At 37.0% G+C, this 19588-nt stretch overlaps 1 protein-coding gene across 3 annotated transcripts in view; it reads left to right on the top strand.

Annotated features, from left to right (window-relative positions):
- The first annotated feature begins 2467 nt into the window (after positions 1 to 2467).
- RNF111 (ring finger protein 111) overlaps positions 2468 to 19588 on the top strand; it is an 87238-nt gene continuing 70117 nt past the window's right edge. Inside the window, exon 1 of one of the 3 annotated variants that reach the window (XM_074234554.1) lies at positions 2468 to 2582. The gene's annotated coding sequence lies outside the window, so the exon portion shown is untranslated. The other 2 variants (XM_074234556.1, XM_074234555.1) reach the window with 2 other exon arrangements.

The following is a 19588-nucleotide window of genomic DNA, read 5'->3' as shown; positions in this document are numbered from 1 at the left end:
TTTTCCTGCATCTCATTTCTTCTTTTTTTTTAGGTTTTTTTTTTTTAAGGCAATGGGGTTAAGTGGCTTGCCCAAGGCCACATAGCTAGGTAATTATTAAGTGTCTGAGGCCAGATTTGAACTCAGGTACTCCTGACTACTGAGTTGGTGTCTTTAGATGAAGAAGCTTGGACTTTCTCCTTTTCAGATTGTGTATTTTGGTCCTCCACAGGACCAAAGTAATTGTCTATGGTCAGGTTCCTTTTTTTTTCTATTTACTCATTTCCCTGGCTTGTGCCTGATTTTGGGGCACTTCCTGAACTTTTGAGTATTATTGGAACACTCCCTGCAAGGACCTCAGTATGTGAGACTTTGCTCTCCTGGTCTGTTGAATGGCCACAAGTTCACCCTCTGGGGCCTCTGACTGTGACCAGGGATGAATATTGTCCAACACCAGAGTCCTGTTCCAAGGACAGAATACAGACCTCCATGGGTTTCCCTCCACTCCCTTACATTCCGTGGGCTGAGTGCTCAGGGATCTGCTGCCAGTCAGTTCCTGCTGGGTGGCTCCACAGACCTTCTTCCATTTCCTGGGATCTGGGCTGCACTGAGGGCTTCAGCAGCACTGAGGAGGGCTATGCTGGTCTGGGCTTCATGCTTGCTCTGGCAGAGGTTTCCCTGCTGACCTTCCAAGTTGTGCTTGGTGCTCCCTGGGGTGACAGGTCAGCAAACTGCTTCTGCTGCTTGGAGCCAGTGCTGCCAGGGACCCAGGCATTCTGTTCCCAGAAGGCTGAAGTTCCTTCACTCCAGCATGCTGCTGCCCCTGCTGCCCCTCCAACTCTGTAGAATTAAGCCTTCCCACTATTTTCCAGGTTACCTTGGGCTGGAGAATTGCCTCACTCGATCTTTCTGTGGGTTCTCTTTTCTCGAAAAGCCTATGAGCAGCTAGGTGGATAGAGCATTGGCCATAGAGTCAGGAAGATGGAAGTTAGAATCCTACCTGAGAAGCTGGCTACTTACCAGCCATATGACTTTGGGCAAGTCACTTAACCCTGATTGTTGGCACCCAAAGTTATCTCCAGTTGTCCTGATTCACATCTGGCCATTGGACTCAGCTAGCTGTGGAGGAGAAAGTGAGACTGGTGACTTAGCATGACCCCCCCCCAATCCAATCCATGTGCTTGTCACCTCCCTGATGTCATGATCCTAGAGAATGAAGATCAAATACCACAGCCTGTGGAGAGCAGTCCTCATACAGAGATAACTAAACAAGTAAAACCAATTTAGGGCAGGGAAAGCACTAGTAGCTGGAAGTATGTAGGCAGGGATTTTAGACATGACCTCTGGAGGAAACTAGGGATTGTAAACCTAAAGGAGGAAAGATCTCAAATATACATTTACTCAATTACACATTCATACAATTTATTTGCATTAAGCTATACACAAGAATAAGATGAATAGATTATATTTAGTGGATTGTGGTTATCTTGGGGGGAAGTTTTAATTCTGATATGAAATGTCCATAAAAGGTTAGGCTACTGTATTTTAGAAAGATTGTCTCTAGCAATGGGCCACAGCCTCTGCAAAGGCTCTATTATGGGAGAGAAAATGTCCTGTTTGAGGAACAGCAGGGTAGCCATTTTGGCAGACTTGTAGATTGGACTGTATTATCAAAAATAATTTAAATGTGAAGCTACAACATTGTTCGATTCTTGGCGTGTCTCCTCAGGGGCACCCTGGCAGTTCGGGATCTGTCCTCTGGCATGAGCCTTTGTGATGCTTGCCTCAGTTTCAAAAACTGCTAGTTGTTTCTGCACCACATCATTGGCAAATAGACCTTAACAGCCCTCTAGTAAACTAGCTAGTCTCATCAAATAGATTTTGAAATTATTTATAGAAAGAAAATTTTAATAAGAATATTTTACTCCAGATGTATCCTGTTTTTATTAAATTTCATTTATTATCATTATGCAAAATACTTTCTCGCATTGTGGCTTTTGGTTAGAAAATTTCTTAATTCTCTAATGAAAAAAGACTCCGGATTACAGAGGAAAATGCGATGCTGGAGCCCAGGAACTGACACTGTGCTGAAAGCCGGGCGGGGGCGGAGGGGAGCGGGCGGGGGCGGGGCGGAAGGGGCTGCCGGGAGGAGCTCGCGCAGGCGCAGGCCGCAAGGCATCTCTGCGGCGGGGACGGGAGGAGGGAAAGCCTTTTGCGTCCTCGCTTTCCGGATTGTCGAAAAGTTGCCGAAGTGTCGCGCTGGCCGTGGTGGGGGAGGGATTGGCTGAGGCGGCGGCGGCGGCGGCGGCGGCGCGGTGCGCGGACTGCGCAGTCCCAGACAGAAACGACCGCGGGCGGCGGCGGGACCCGGCTCGGGACTCGGCGCCGGGCCAGGCTGGGCTGGCCGGGCCGGCCCTCTGCTGCGCCGCTTCCCGGCTCGCCTCGGGGAAGCGCCCGTGACGGGCGCCGCGCGGGACCGCCGGGGCCTGCGGGGCCGAGCGCCGCCGCGCGCACCCCCGGCTGCCAACGCCCCCTTCCATCCCCTGCGCTCCCTCCCGGGCCGGTGACTCCGGGGCCGGGGCCGGGGGCGGCCGCTGCCTAAGGTGAGGGGGCGGGGGGGCAGGGGCGGCGGGGGGAGCCGGGGAGGGAGGGGCCGCGGGGCGCGCGTGCGCGCGGCGGGGGAGGGGCCGGCGGGGAGGGGAGAAAGAGGAAGGGTTGCGGCCCGGGATGGCCGGGGTCCTGGGCGCCTGGCGGCTTCCCTCGGGGCCGGCCAGCATCTGGGCTCTCGGCCCCCGGGCGGAATTGCACTGGCTTTTGTGGGGAGCCGGAGCCGTGCACAGACACACCCACACCCCAGAGGAAGCCGCGGTGGGGGAGGGGAGGCAGCTTACATTTTCGGGGCTCCCCGAAGTCCCCGATGTGGACGGAGCATCGAGGCGTGGGAGCTCCATTTGACAATGGACTTGTGAAGGTAACGCGTGGGGGGAGAGGGCCCCGGGAGGTGGCAGCCTCCTGCCCGGTAAGGGCTCGCCTCCTTAGGAAATCCAAGGGAATACAGAAGTTACACAACGTCAGAAGCGGAGACGTGCGGATTGTGTGGTTTTGTGGATCATCGGTTTGGACACGAACGTAATATTGATGTTGTTTTGCCCTTAAAGATTTTGCCAAAGTCAGTGGCAGTGCTGCTGCAGTGGGAATATCTACCCTCAGCTTGCAGGAGAGGAGGTTTGTGTCAGTCTTTCTAAAATAGGTTAGCCTGGCCTTTTACGGACATTGCATATCAGAACTATAGCTCCCCCCAACCTTAAGACAACAACAAGGAGGATCATGGAAGCCCTGTAGGCCCTTGGCTTAACTTGTAAGTGTTGCTCTATAGCTTGGTGGAAACATTGTATTGTTCAGAGATGTAGATGCGAGTGATGTGAGTGGAAGTATATTTGAGGTGAGTTGTCATAGCTGCAACACTCTCCATTTTATGAGAGTTTTTATAATGTAGCAAGCTTATGTATCATTCTGATAGATATGTATCTATCTGATGTATCTCTTCCTTTTATACTTTATTTCCTTTTCTGAGGGCACTTATTCAACATGTACGATACTTGAAGAGCTTCATCTCAGCAGGGCTTCCCTTAAGGTGTTTTTAATACGGTGCTTGCAGATTGACTATTAATGTTGCATTGGAGCATTCTATTGCTAATTTTGTTTTGCCTTACTAAGTTAAACAGCCACATTTTTGCCTGGGTCAAAATAGAAAAATGTTCTATAGACCAGCAATAAAAGAAATGACAAGATAATAAGAGAATTGTCAATAAATTTATTCATTGAACGGTATGTAAATTTTTGCATTCCAGAATTTGATAATATGATTGTTTTAGTGTTAAAGTGAAAATTTTGAGATTTGTCAAAAAAAATTTAGGGAATAATTTGGACCAACTAAGTGGTTTATAGTTGTCTTGGAGAAGATAATTTAGAATTTATTTATTTATTTAGTTTTTTGCAAGGCAAATGGGATTAAATGGCTTGCCCAAAGGCCATACAGCTAGGTAATTATTAAGTGTATGAGATCAGATTTGAACCCAGGTACTCCTGACTCCAAGGCTGGTGCTTTATCCACTGCCACCTAGCCACCCCCAATAATTTAGAATTTAGAGAAAAATTTCAAAAGATAAAAAGATTTTTTACCCAACTTAAAAAATAAAACATTTGAAATATTTTATAATGAAATGGAAAATATTTATTTTTAACCACAATCTAACCCATTTCAATGTTAGTCAATACTCTACCATCAATTTTTTGTATTATTGTGTCTATAGAATTTTTATAATGAGTTTTCATTCTATGTATTCATTCTGGACAGTGAAAAATTCCTAGGAGGGTTGTTAGTATAGATATAATTAGTTCCAATTTAAAGAAGAAGAACTGTTGCACAGATATTTTAAAAAAAACTTGACCATTGTCACAAACTATTAAGTGACCGAGCCTGGACCTAAATCCAGTTCTCTTTCCATTGCATCTTAATGTTCTGGGTGGAAAAATGCCCGTGGAAAGAATCTTAGATTATTCAATACCCTCATTTTAGAGACAAGAAAATGGGACTGAGAGAGATTAAGTGACTTTCCCAGGATTGCAGAACTCTTTGGTGAGTATCTAAGGCAAGACTCTTCCTGACTCCAAGTTGATTGCTGTCCTTTGATGCTATCTAGTTGATTTAGATTATTCTCTAAATTTTTTTTGGTAAATTTCAAAATATTCATGTTATTACTATGACTATAATGTTCCAGCATGAGAGGAACCAGGAGAACACAAAGTCATTTAATGACCAGGGAAGATTGTGTTTAGGAGGAAGAAGTAGTTAGCAGGTCAGGGATGAGGATCCCCTAAAAGACCATTTGCTATAGAAGTTAAAGATGATTTGTAACCTTGATGATGGGAACAGTTTTACTAGAATCCTAAATTTGAAGGCCTAATTAAAAGAGGGTTAAGAAGTCAGAAGTGAGGAAGACAAGGTAGCTACTATTGACAAGCTCTCTAAAGGAACTTGACTGTGAAAAGGAGTAAAATGTAAAGACATAGCTTGTAGGGATGAAAGGGCCAAGGAAAGGATTTTTCTAAGTACATGAGGAATCCTAAACATGCTTGTTGACAATATCCTTTGGTAGATAGGATGAGATGACAAATGAAAAAGAAATGATCAGATGTGGCACATTCCCTAGGGAAATAGGGAAGTATGAGTTGAGGATCACAAAGGGTCACCTCTTTCTCAAAGATTGGAGTGCATACAGTGAGGATGTTTGAACATTTTATTCAGCTTTGGAAATGTGAGTTGGGAATCTTGAGGGTTCCCATGACAGTCTCAGCTTGGCCTTAAAATACAGGGATTTGAGGACTGGAGGAGATTTGGGAAAACTTCTATGAGGTATGAGACTGGGAAGAATAAGAGTATTACTATGTAGCAGTAAGGGACCAGTTGAAATTATGTAACTTGCATTTATGGCATGCCCATTATATATGACTATGTTAGTTCCTTTAGTGTTCTGGAGTAATTATTTAAAAAAGATCCATGGCAGGATTGACCAAACTCAATGATTGGCAATGGATTCAAGGAGAGAGGATGAATGGAAAAAAATGGGGGAAGAACCTGAATGTTGAACAAAGGGAACAAAAAGGGTTAGAAGTGCAAATAGATTTAGGAGGTGCCAGGGAGAGGAAAATATTGAAGATAAGTTGGACAGTAGGTTATGATAAGAGTGGAATTCAGTGTTCAAAAATCTTGGAGATGATATAATTTCAGGAGACGATAAGGTTAAGGGTGTGACCATCTGGAAAGGTTGCTGAGGTAGAGAACAAGATTAATGAAGAGATTCATGAATTGGACTTATTCAGTGGAATAATGACATTAAGATTGAATCTCCCCAAGTAAGAAAGTATCTGGTGAAGGAGATTGATTGAAATAGTGAGGGTCACCAGGAGGTGGGCAAGCTAACAGCAAATAATCTTGGTTTATATTGGAAGCTATTTTTAAGAAATTCTTACACTTAAAGAACTTAAATTGAGACAGAATAGCTTTTTTTTAATAGTCTTATTCCTATACTAGTCAGTAATTCAGACAGAACATACCTGGTCTAAAGTAAGAGTTACTTGGTCTTTGAGTTAAAAAGACTTTTATTAGGATTTGGAAAAATAAAATATTAGACTTGAATATAAAGCAAAATTAAATTGCTGATCAATTAATTTCATAATCAAATTTTCATACTAACTAGGTTAAAACTTAGAAGAGATTATTCTAATTTTGTCTTATTTCACTTACACATTCCAAAGATATATTTCATTTCTGCAGGAATTGGTTCTATAAATAGAATAATTTTAATGCAGATGAAAAGGAAATATAGGATTAAAAAGAGGTGTCATGATGACACCAGGCAATGGACAGCTTAATAGTTCTCTCCCCCGCCTCCCTCACCCCCAACAGTTTTATAGGAAGGCATGAATGAGAATCACTTTGAGACAATATTCCCTCTTGTGCAGCTTTAGACTGTGATTTGCATCAATTCAGGGAATTTATAGATAGACAAAATCACAGATTTATCTTACATAGTGTGAGATAAATAGTTGACTAATTTGTGATTTCATCTTTGTGGATCCTCCTTTTTCCAGTACAGATCTCAACTTCTGGTTTCATATAGTGCCATTGCTGAAAATTTTATTACTTGGTCACCAACCTTCTATGATAATTTTAACTCAGCTTAGCTAGGCTTCTTTTCTATTGAGAGAATATGCTGAGATAATATTGGAAGAATTTCTGTGCAGAGCTCCACAACCTTCAAGATCACAGGGTCTTCTTCACACTATTCTGAGGTAACAGTAGTGGACAGTATAAGAAAAGAGATTTTTTGGTGTTTGTCATTTAGACATCTTTATATATATATATTTCTCCTTAGTTCCAATTCGAAAGCATGATTTATTTTTAAGACCTCAAGTTGAATTTAAGATCATCCTTTTGTTGGAGAGAAGTTTCCTTCATTATGCCTTATTAAAAGCATAATTGTTTTTGATTCCCCCATTGTGATTTTTTTATTGTTTTTTGAATTTTACAATTTCCCCCCTTATCTTTCTTCTCTCCCCCTCCACCCCCCACAGAAGGCAGGTCTGATAGTCTTTACATTGTTTCCTTGCTATATATTGATCAAAATTGAATGTGTTGAGAGAGAGATCCTATCCTTAAGGAAAAAAATAAAATAAGAGATAGCAAAATTATATAATAAGATAACTTTTTTTTTTTTAAGTTAAAGGTCTTTGGTCTTTGTTTATATTCCACAATTCTTTCTTTGGATACAGATGGTATTCCCCATCGCAGATACCCTAAAATTATCCCTGATTGTTGCACTGATGAAATGAGCAAGTCCGTTAAGACTGATCATCGCCCCCATGTTGTTGTTAGGGTGTACAGTGTTCTGGTACTGCTCATCTCGCTCAGCATCAATTCATGCAAATCCTTCCAGGTTTCTCTGAATTCCTATCCCTACTGGTTTCTAATAGAAAAATAGTGTTCCATAATATGCGTGTACCGCAGTTTGTTCAGCCATTCCCCAAATGATGGACATTCACTCAATTTCCAAATCTTTTCCACCACAAACAGGGTTGCTGTGAATATTTTTGTACAAGTGATGTTTTTACCCTTTTTCATGATCTCTTCTGGATTATAGACCCAGTACCCACTGTGGTTCTTAAAAGAAAAACATTTTTCACTATTATATGATTATGAGAATTAATATATAAACAATAGTTCCACACTCATTCATTTCAGATCTGTACAGTATTGTAGAACCCTTGCCTGGGGCAAAGTAGCATCTGATTTCTTGACTTGTCTCAGCTTCTATTTAGCTGAGTGACCACCAGTATATTGTTTGACCTTTTAGGGCTTCAGTAAATTTATCTATACGATAAAGCTGTTAAATTTAATATTGTCTGTCTTTGTAGGTTTTAAATTCTCTTTTTTATTTGTCTCTCCAAGATGATTAGTAACTTCTTTCTACTAAATTCTATAGCTTTTCCTCACTTCTCATACTACTTGATTTCTTTGCAGTATCTGACACATTTAAGTCTTGATTCTTCTTTTCTTTGCTCTCTGTTCTCCTCCTCTTTTCATCTGTCTCACTTGTCTTTCCACTTTTCCTTTTCTGGATCATTATCTCCTGCCTCTTCAACGTGAAGGACTCTCAAGGATCTTTTCTTAGTCCCCCTTCATCATTCTCTTTGATGTTAGCTTTCTGATGGTTCAGTCTCTACCCAGATAGACTTCTAAATCTATATATCTGGTTCTAATCTCTAAAAATTTCATCTCACATTATCAAGAGGCAGCTGGACATCACATGAATCTGCATCAGATTTTCAAAATTGTTATGTCCAAAATGATCTCAGTCTTCCCCTTCTTAATCCACTTTTTCAAACATATATATATGTTTATAGATACACACATTTACATACATATTTTTGTCTCCATTCTTATAATCAACTAAGATTAAAATTTTAGTGTCAGTTTTGAATCTTTGTTTTTTCTTATCACTTTTCTACATCTTCTACATCTTTAGATTCTACCTTTATATAATCTTGTATATGTCTGCTTCACTCCATATTGTCCTTTTCTTTAGGTCCTCATCACCTCTGACTTGAGCCTCCTACTTTACTTGGTCTTTGTTTTTAGACAGATTTCAAATGAATATTTTAAAAATAGTTTTGACTACATTGTCCTCTTCAGAAAAACTTTATATCTCTAATTACTTACACAATAAAATGCTACTTACTCTTTAATTCAGAATTTGAATTCTCCATAATATGAGTCATCTACTTTTCCAACTGGATTTTAAATTATTTGCTTCACTTATAGTATTCTAGCCAAGCCAACCCTACGCATCATTTTAAATTGATGTGCTATTTCTCTTTGTTGTGCCTTTGCATGGAATGACTTTCTATATGCATTAGAATGGAAACTTCTTGAGGACAGGAACCATTTTTTAAAAGTATTTGACTTGAACTTAAATTTATGCTCGTTGGTTGATTGTTAATCCTCTACTTTTAGAATCCCTAACTTTTCAAGGCCCAGTTTATGGGAAACCTTTCTGATCTTTTCCTATTGTTAATGCTCTATTCCACTTGAAATTGAGATGTATTTCATTATTTGAATCCCTATTATATCTTCCTAATAGAATGTATCTCAGACCTGAGAATTCTTCTTTCTATATTCATTGTCTTAACACTAAAAATAGATTCTTTTTAAAAATACTTTTTGAAAGGCTTAACGGAATTTTTTAAAAACCTTTTTTCAATAGAAATGGTAAATTTTTTTGTTAGTATTTATGGTGCTCATATCCCTAGAAAGAAAAAACATACTAAGAAGATAAATCACTTCATATGTTCAATAAGGAGAAAGACATCTCTGCTGTATTGAAGGCATCTTAGTTGTATGAAGTAAATTATCCCTTGTCATATCATTCACATATATGCCATTTATAATTTCTAAAATGGTACTCATGTTGAAATTTTATTATTCCTTGTTATGTGTTTATCTCATGCTGAATAACTTCTTTTTCTTTGTATCTTTCATATATTTTGTCTCTTGGTACCCTTTATGGTTCACTTGTAGATATTTAAATCTTTTACTTTGTTGAACAAAAATCAGTATTTAGTGTTTGTTGTATTTTGAAGCACACTGAAATTATTTTAGTACATAAGAACACAAACATTGCATTGAATTTAGTAGATGCCCAATAACTTTTTTAAATGAATAAAATTTGAAATTAATAAACTGTGTTGCTTTAGGAATAGTTATATATTAAAACATTTTGGTTAGACACATCGTTCAAAAATTATTTTTATATGTTGTGTTAAGATAATGATGCTACCATTTTCTGTTTAATTTTGGGCAATTAACTTCCTGGTCCTCAGATTTCTCATCTGTGTAAAGAAGCAAATGCTTCAGATGTTGTAAATCTATGATATTATGGCTAAATTCATTTTTAATTTAGATTAAGAATTTACATGTCAGAATCAGTACCTTGAGAATTAAAATTATACATGTACTCTTAGTTTGTGAATCCTTTATTATTCCGATTTTTCATATTATCATAATTTTTTTAATGTTGCTTCAAGAATTTTCTATTTTTTTGTATTAGTAATGGTCCTAGATCTCAGGGTGTAGGATATTATACATTAGGGAATATATTTTTATAATTATGAAATTGAAGAATAATTACTTTTTTTTTTTGCAAGGCAAATGGGGTTAAGTGGCTTGCCCAAGGCCACACAGGTAATTATTAAGTGTCTGAGATCAGATTGGAACTCAGGTACTCCTGACTCCTAGGCTGGTGCTCTATCCACTATGCAACCTAGCCACCTCAAGAATGATTACTTTGAATGAGAAAATCACAAAGAAATATTGAAAGGAATTTTCATATCATTTAGCCTTCATATCATTCATATTATATTATTATCCAGTGCAGAAATCCCTTTACATTTTTGGCTTTCACTTTTTCTTGTCATGGTTCTTGTTATTTTACTTACTCTCTGCTCCAATAAAACTTGCCTGCTTAGTGGGGAACCATATGCCATCTTTTGCTTCTGTGCCAAGATTCTCCATATTTAGAATTCACTCCTTCACCTCTACTTCTTTCAAATATAGTTCAAGTTTTAACCTACTTTTCCTCACTGTGTCACTTATTAACACTATGCCTCTTGAAAATATATATATATGTTATAAATATATGTGTGTGTGTGTGTGTGTGTGTATATATATGTGTGTGTGTGTATATATATATATATAAAACGTTATATATATTGTCTAAACTTACTTGTGCACATGTTGTATCCCTCCAGTAGAAAAAATTCCTTGAAGAAATATGGTAGGTACCTACATATGGTAGGTAGTTTAGAAATGTTAATTGATTTGAAACCCATATATAAATTTTTTGGGATAAAGATAGAATTGTGGGTAGGGACTGAACCTGTAGTCATTTTTGTAGTGATAAATGAGGTAAGGAAGTTCCCTCTATTAATGTACATCATCTCAGCAACTGAGATGGTTACCTAGTGAACTGAGAGATGGTAATGTATTTATTCAAGGTCACAGGGGACGTCTGTGTCAGAGGGGACCTCAAACCAGGGCTTCTTTGCTTTGACTTTTAAGCTACTACAACATTTTGCCTCAACCTGAACTTATTTAAATTATTGTCTTGCTTTGAGTTTTTAATAAAGTCTCAAATATAAATTTGTTTTTTAAAAAGTCTACTTGCTTTTCCTGAATCAGGGGAATTTCCACATTGGGAGGTGAAATAGCAAGTCCAGACTAAAAAACCCAAGCCAACCCTGAAACAATAAAAATCTGCTTATATAACTTCATCAACTCTTTACCATGTAGTCTGTCATTATTTCTTTAAGATATTAGTGGGTAACAAAAACCAGTTCATGAATTGTTCTTGCATTTTGATCGTCTTGTATAATTCTTATTTGCATGTATATCTTAGCTTCCTACTTTTCCCCTTATTATCAGATATTAAACTGTTCTTTTACATTGGTCCTTTAAAAAATGTTCCATTTGTAAGAGCTTACCTTGATCATCTCTCCCTAATTTTTTATATTTCCTTATTCACTAAGTCCTTCCCTGTTACCTAAGGACGACATGCCTTCTCCCTTATCTTTAAAAAAACAACAATCAGAAAACCAAAAAACCCTTAAATTTGATCCTTCTTTCACTTCTATTGGTCTGTATCTTTTCAATCCCTTCAGTCAGATTAGGAAAAAACAAAAAAAATCTGTTAAGACTCCTCAGTTCTTTTCATTCTGGCTTTCAAATACAGCTGAATAAAAAGATGTGTTCTCCAGGTTCACCTTATTATATATCAAATCCCCAAAAGACCTTTTTTTTTTTTTAGCCCTTCCTTAGCCTTCTTTCTTGCCTTTAAATCTCTCCATTCACCTATCCAGGCTGGGTCATCATCACCTTGCTTCAATTCTGTGTCTTGATGTCTATGATCTACCATTATCTTCCCATGGGACATGCTCCTAATTGGTCAGAATTTTCTTAGTTCAGTTGAGACCTGCTGTGCTACTCTCCCACCCTCTTCTTGCCATGCCTGTGTTATATCCCTCTTTTACATATTCTTTCACCCTTATAGCCTCTAGCTATGGGGAAATAATCAGTTCAAACTATCATTCCTGGAAGAAACTTATTAAAATCAGTTGCTCTGTGCTTCTACTCTGCATCCCTGTGACTTCTTGGATAAAAGTTCTTTCATAATAAAGACTGTTGTTTCCTTCCTTTAAGTTAAGTCAGAGAATATGTGATTTTTGAATTTTGATACCTGGCCCTTAGCACTAAGCATTTAACAATGACTTTTCATTCATTCATTCTCTCTAAGACTATTGGAACAGTCTCCTAATTGATTTTCCTGGCTTCTTTTCCCCTCCTTTCTCTAATCCTCAGAAAACTGCCTATTCCTAAAGCATTGTTCTCATCTATACATTATTTGTAGTTATTAAACTGACTTACTATTTCTCCTTACAGGACTTTCCATCTCCTCTCACCTTTATCATAATTTTTGATATATTCTATATTCCTCTAATTCTATTGACTTTCTTCTGTTACAAAGAAAATTAGTAGAACCAAGAGACAGTGAGAACTGTCTATTAGCATAATTACCCATCACTCTTTCTCTTTCTTGGGCCCAGATTAGGTTTTACAAATCCAAGAATTTAACTTTATTTTAGTGGTTTTTAATTACACACACACACACACACACACACACATTATCCAAGTTTATAGTAAATATTTGTTTTCTTGTTCTGTTTATTTCAGTGTGTATCAGTTCATAAAAATCTCCTTTTTATTTTCAAGTGCCCCTTTTCCTTATTCATTAATTAAATTAATTAAAGTACTTTGAATGCTTTAGTATGTGCAGGACCTCTCTACCTTTTTGTGGATTAAATAAATGCCTAGCAGTAAGATCTCAGAATCAAAGAAGTTGAATAATTGAGTGATTTTCCTTCAAAGTTTTAAGATATTTTCTGAAATGGTTGGATGATTTTATAATGCCATTGAAAATCTTAACATGCTTGACTTCTAGAATGACTGGATCAATTTACAGTTTCACCAACAATGTGGTAATATGATTGGCTTCCCACAGCTCTTCCAATGCATTGACTATTTCTGTTTTAAATGTAGTCCTGCCAAATTGTCAGTTGTAAGTTGCAACCACAGTCACTTGCATTTGCTTTTTTTGGTGAGTTGGAATAGTCTTTCATTGAATATTCATAGTTTGCATTTGAAAACTTCATAGCCTTTGATCACTTACCTATTAGAGAATGACTCTTGTTCTTAAATATTTGAATTTAAAGAAAAATTCCTTTTCCTTATTTGACAGTTTCCCTTACTGTAACAGCTTTGATTTTTTTTATGCAAAACTTAAAAAATATTATAGTCAAAATTGACTGCCATATATTCTGTTTAACCTTATTTTACCATTTCTTCCTAATGGAGAAGTGGTCAAAGGATATTCTGAGTAACTAATAAGAGAAACACAAATCAAAATAACTCTGAGGTTTCACTTCACACTCAGAAGATTGATAAAACTGTCAAAAGTCAATATTGGAGAGATTTTGGGATGATGGGCATACTAGTTCACAAAAATATAAATTGATAACCATTGTGGAAAGTCATTTGCAATGGTCTGGCTATTTCACTATATTTCTTTTTTTTTTTTTTTTTTTTTTGCAAGGCAAATGGGTTTAAGTGGCTTGCCCAAGGCCACTCCGCTAGGTAATTATTAAGTGTCTGAGACCGGATTTGAACCCAGGTACTCCTGACTCCAGAGCCAGTGCTTTATCCACTGCGCCACCTAGCCGCCCTATACCTCAATATTTATACAGCACTTTTTGTGGTAGCAAAGAACTAGAAACAAACAAAAACAAACATACCTAACTAGGTTTGGGGAATGGATAAACAAATCATGGTACATGAATATAATGAAATATATAAAAAAGTATAATGCTTCTGTGAACTGAAAACTATGAAGATCCAGGTAACAATATATACAATAACCATAACAGTGAAAAGAACAACAATCTAAAAAACAATTTGTATAGCTAAGCAAAATTAAAAAAGACTAGCAGTGGCTAGGTGGCACAGTGGATAAAGCACTGGCTCTGGAGTCAGGAGTACCTGGGTTCAAATCCGGTCTCAGACACTTAATAATTACCTAGCCGAGTGGCCTTGGGCAAGCCACTTAACCCCATTGCCTTGCAAAAAAAAAAACAACCTAAAAAAAATTAAAAAGACTAAGGGTGGATGGATGATCCAAAGAATAGATATGGGAAGATACTAGAAGAAAGAAAAGCTATATGAAATTTAGTTTCATCAAATAACTTTTTTAAAGAAAGATTTCCTCAGCTTTCCTCTCTTCCTCCCCCCCATCCTTGCACTATAATTTTAAAAAGTATTACCTTTTATGACTCTTTCTTAAAATCATGCAGTTAATTTATGTTTAGGTCAGTATATCCTTGAAAACTTATTATGGGGTAAAGGGGTAATATTTTGATCTAAATCTATTTTTTGCCAAACTGCTTTCTACTTTTCCCACCTTGTCAAATAGGGAATACTTTTTCCCTCTATGCAATATTTGTTCTTAGGTTTATTTAACATTGGGCAATGGAATTCAGTTATGTCCCTTTATTGCTCATCTGGTCATTTCCCTTGAAATAATTTTTTTATATCAATCAGTGGCAGAAATGCTTATGATATTCATGGTTAATTTAACATGTAACTTCTGGAATTTTAGTAGAAGTGAACTGTTTTGCAAAATGATTGTTTCAGTTAATTTTAGTGAACTTTTTTAAGGGTTTTCTAGTAAACCTAGACAACAGCAGTAGTTTGAATTTTTCATTTGTCCATGCTTATTCTGTCAATTTCGTTTTCTTATCACTTTAGGTAGCTTTTCCAAGATAGGTGACTGAGACTATAAGTTGCAGGGAAACTTCCCAGTATGGGCTATTGATTGAGAATTTCCTCATCTGGGAGTTCCCTCTAGCAATTAAAATCACAGGTTTATTTTCAGTCTCTTATTTTCACGGATTTCACATTTCAGCCAAATGGAGATCATTCCTGAATTTTACCTTCTCACCCATTTCTTGCATTTTTCTGTTCTGGGCTCCATTCTTAGAATATAGTCCTCTCATTCTTGTCGAAATTATTCCTCTCCTTCAAGATTGTACTTTTATGCCACTTCTCAGTCCTTTCTTGAATTTTTCCTGACTTTGACCTTTCATATGAATGTTTAAACTTTTGGTTCCCTTGTGATTATATTTGGTTCTTTCTTCTTTCTCAATATCCACACTCAGTGAGTGGTCAAATCTTCTTTATAATGGCTCTCAGCTGCCTGCCTGATCCTTTCCACTAAAATTGCCACCATCCTGACATCACTTCTACAAGTTTTAAAAGGCATTTTCCTCCCTCCTCATACTATCTTTTATAAAGCTGCCAAAACTGTCTTCCTCATAAGAAGATATGACTAAATCACTTTACTGTTCCAAAAGCCTTCAGTGGTTCCCTCTTTATAGGTTTTAAAACAAAACGGTTCCTTAGCCAGCTTTACACAGTTTAACTCTAACTTACCTTTCTATTCCCTGTTAGTCATTTTTAAGCATTAACTTTGTGCCAGGCATTGTGATTGCATTCTAATGGAGAAAGATTACACATAGAAGGAGGATGGGAGGGATATGGAATTAGGTATGAAAGTACCTGAGGAAATGGCAGAGAAAGTCCAGAGCTCCTGGAGAGGAATGAAGACTGCTGGTCTGCTTGATTTCCTTAAATGGAAATTCTGGGAGGAGCTAGTTAATCAGAGGGAGAGGCTGCAAGAATGGAGTTTGTAAATTCCAGGGCTGGAATGTGCTTTTAGGATGAAGAGGTTTCTGGGGCATAGGGAAAAAAAAAATCTGTATAATGCATGCTGGAGGGGAATGAAATCTAGTTAGGCAAATTAGATTATTATTATTGTTCAATTGTGTTTGACTTTTCAAAATCCCATTTGGGAGTTTTCTTGATAAAAATACTGAAGTGATTTACTATTTACTTTTTAAGCTCATTTTATAGATGAGGCAAACAGTGACTTGCCCAGAGATTCATAGAGATACATAGCCCCCAAATGTCCGAGGCCAGATTTGAACTCAGGGAGATGAGTCTTCCTGACTTCAGACCTGGTGTGCTATACACTGGGCCACCTAGCTACCTCAGTTGAATTATACTTTATTCACATCTCTCTCTGCTTGGTAAAGTTATTTTCTTTCCCTAATGCACCTACCATCTTCTCCATATATTTCATAATTTTCCCAACTGAAAGTGAGCTCTTTTTAAAAAATTTTTTTTTAATTTAAGGCATTAGGATTAAATAACTTGCCCAAGGTCTTACAGCTAGGCGATTATTAAGTGTCTAAGGCTGGATTTGAACTCAGGCCTTCCTGACTCCAGGACTCTATCCCCTGCACCACCTAGCGGCCCCTCTTACTTTCTAATAATACATAGCTGATAACTCTGCCAATCCCCTTTTCTAGCTTATTACAACTTTCTGTAATTTAATTTTTTTCTTTTTTTAAAGCTATGAACTTGACAATCATCAAAAACATGAACAAATTCCCATATAGAGAAGAAAACAAAGATTATATATTAATCTATTACAAATTTTAATGTACCACATATTATTATGTACCTGTCTTGTTTATGTTACAGTATTCCTTTTTTATTTTTGAAGTGTCTTGTACAAAGTCAATATTTGTTCATTGAATTTGAGTAGCTTAAGATTTAAATTTAGATTTCAGTCTTAATTGTTATTGTGAGAGATGAATATTTTATTTTCATATAATCTGCCAACAACTTTTGCAAAAAATTGCCAGATTTATATGTTCCTTGCTTTCTCAAATACTTTAATCCTAATTAGAAAGGCTTGTCAGTTTATTTCCCCTATAGTTCCACTGACCATCCCTGTAATTTTACAAATGAAAGCAACAAACTTTGACCACCAGTCTCATTTTGGTTGTCTTTTATTAGAACTACTTTTTTTTTTCAGATCTGGGACTGTCTTAACTGTTTGTATTTGTTCCTTGGCACAAAGTAAGTTCTTTTGCTTTTTTTTCAAACAATAAATTTATTATTTTCCAGTACTCTAGATTTTTATAATTTGACAATCTTAGAGCGGGAATCACAGACTCTGACCTAGGATTGTAAAGGACCTCAAAACCATCCATCGGTTACATCCCCTTACCTAAGGTCTATGAATATTTAATCTTGCCTAAGGTCACGCAGGAAGTAGCACAGGCTGGAATTGAAACATGGTTCTCTGACATCAGAACCAGTGTACTATTTACTTTACCATGGCTGCCCATAGTTAAATCATATCAATAAGCATTTAACAACTGAAACTATTTTCTTAAAACTTTTCCTTTGGAATTGGTGCACAAGGTAAGTGAGGAGATGGATAGCAAGAGAGCACTAAGCCCATTTGACCTATATCCTCAGGTCTTAATAGATGTGATTGCTGAGTTTTACTATCTCTTATTTTTAAGGATCATAGAAAATGAGAGAGATGTATCACTAGAGAAGGGAAAATGTCCTAATTTTCAAAATATGAAGGAGATTTTTAATTTGTAAACTGTAGACTAGTGAACTTGAATTTAATTATTGACAGAATTCTTAGCATTCCTCTCATATTCCTTATTACATTTTTTGCTGATTCTTTCATAAATGGAACATTTTATTATTTTTTTCTTATCACTTCCCTTATTCCTCATTTTTTTATTACTTTTTATTTTTTTAAATTTTTTAGAAAGATTTTATTTTGAATTTTGCAATTATTCCCCCTAATCTTCTTTCCCCCCACCCCCCATAGAAGGCAGTCTGTTAGTCTTTACATTATTTCCATGGTATATCTTCTTTTCTTAATGAACACTCCTTTTCTTTGACTTTCTTTTCATGTCATATATGTGATTTTTGGCATGATTTTATTGGTATAGCTATTTCTTCTACTTTCTAAAGATTATAGCTTGCTCGAGTGAAAAGACAACTAGACTTAGACCCTGGAAGACCTGAGTTCAAGCCCTACCTCTGACATAAATGCATACTGACAGTTATCCTGTGCATGTGGTTTAATTTCTCAGGACTCTCTCAAGACTATAAATTGCAGAGAAGGGGCTGATCTGAATTACTCTTGAGAATTCCCAGGATCAAAAAAATAATCAAAGGGGCAGCTGCTAGGTGGCGCAGCGGATAGAACACCGGCCCTGGAGTCAGGAGTACCTGGGTTCAAATCCAGCCTCAGACACTTCATAATTACCTAGCTGTGTGTCCTTGGGCAAGCCGCTTAACCCCATTGCCTAGCCAAAAAAAAAAATCAAAGGGTCAGAATCCCCTCTGTTTCTTTCTATAGATGACAACCACTTCAAAAGTTGGTAGATAGTCTTCAAATAGAAGTGCTGATATGAATTGCTACAATCATTTGCTACTACAGCCAGCATTTCCAGCCTGGGTGGTATTTGCTGGAGTCTTGAAAGAAGAGTCACTTCCCCTGCATTGATTAGACATATAAATACTATGTTAGTGGATCCCTGAAATGAATAATAACATAGTCTCTAGTATTTATATAACATTTTAAGTTTGGAAAGAACTTTATAAATGTCCTCACAATAACCCTCACAACTAATTATCCTCATTTTACATATAAGGAAATGGAAGTTTAAAGAATTCAATTTGTCCCAAGTCACAAATCTAATATCTGAGGCAGTATGTGAGTTCAGACCATAACTCTTTAAGTCTCTCCCACCATCTATTTGTCTCCATTTATTCTTATGCCTAAAGAAATATGTAGTTTGTATCTAACAGTAATTTTCCCAAAGCATGCTTTTTTTAACACTAAATGTTTGTTTTATTTTCTGAATTATATAAACAATGAATTTTAACATTTGTTTTTAAAAGTTTTGAATTCCAAATTCTCTCTCTCTCTCTCTCTCTATACCTTTTTGAGAAGGTAAGCAATGTGTAAGCATGATTTCTTTAAAATTTTGTTTAATGAGCACTGACTTTGGTTCAAAGACTTGGGTTCAACTTTCACTTCTATAATACATTGTTTCAACCTTAGTCAAATCTCTTTAGCCTCTCTTGAGTCTATTTCTTCATTTATAAAATGGGATACTTTGTTGTCTACTTCATAGCAATTTTTCTTAGGTTGTCTACATGAGTCAATTAGTAAGTTAATAAACACTAGTAAGTCAGTAAATACAGTATCTAACTATGTGCTTGTGACTTTGCCTAAGTTTTAGGAAATTCCAGGAAAGGTAAAAGACAGTTCTTCCTCCCAAGGAACTCATAGTCTAATGGGGGATGCAACATACAGTTATCCACCTACAAACGAGCTATTTACCGGAAACATTTATTTTGAAAAATTAGAAATAATTTTTAAAAGCATTTTTTAAAAATGTTGTATCTGACTACCTCTCCCACCATCTTCCCACTCCTCCATTACCTACAACTCCCCTCCCTCCCCAATTCACAGAACAATACAGCATTTTATTTTTA

Source organism: Macrotis lagotis, chromosome 4 (assembly GCF_037893015.1).
Source record: "Macrotis lagotis isolate mMagLag1 chromosome 4, bilby.v1.9.chrom.fasta, whole genome shotgun sequence".
In the NCBI taxonomy this organism is placed as follows: domain Eukaryota; kingdom Metazoa; phylum Chordata; class Mammalia; order Peramelemorphia; family Peramelidae; genus Macrotis; species Macrotis lagotis.
This window is presented reverse-complemented; position numbering and strand designations above follow the sequence as displayed.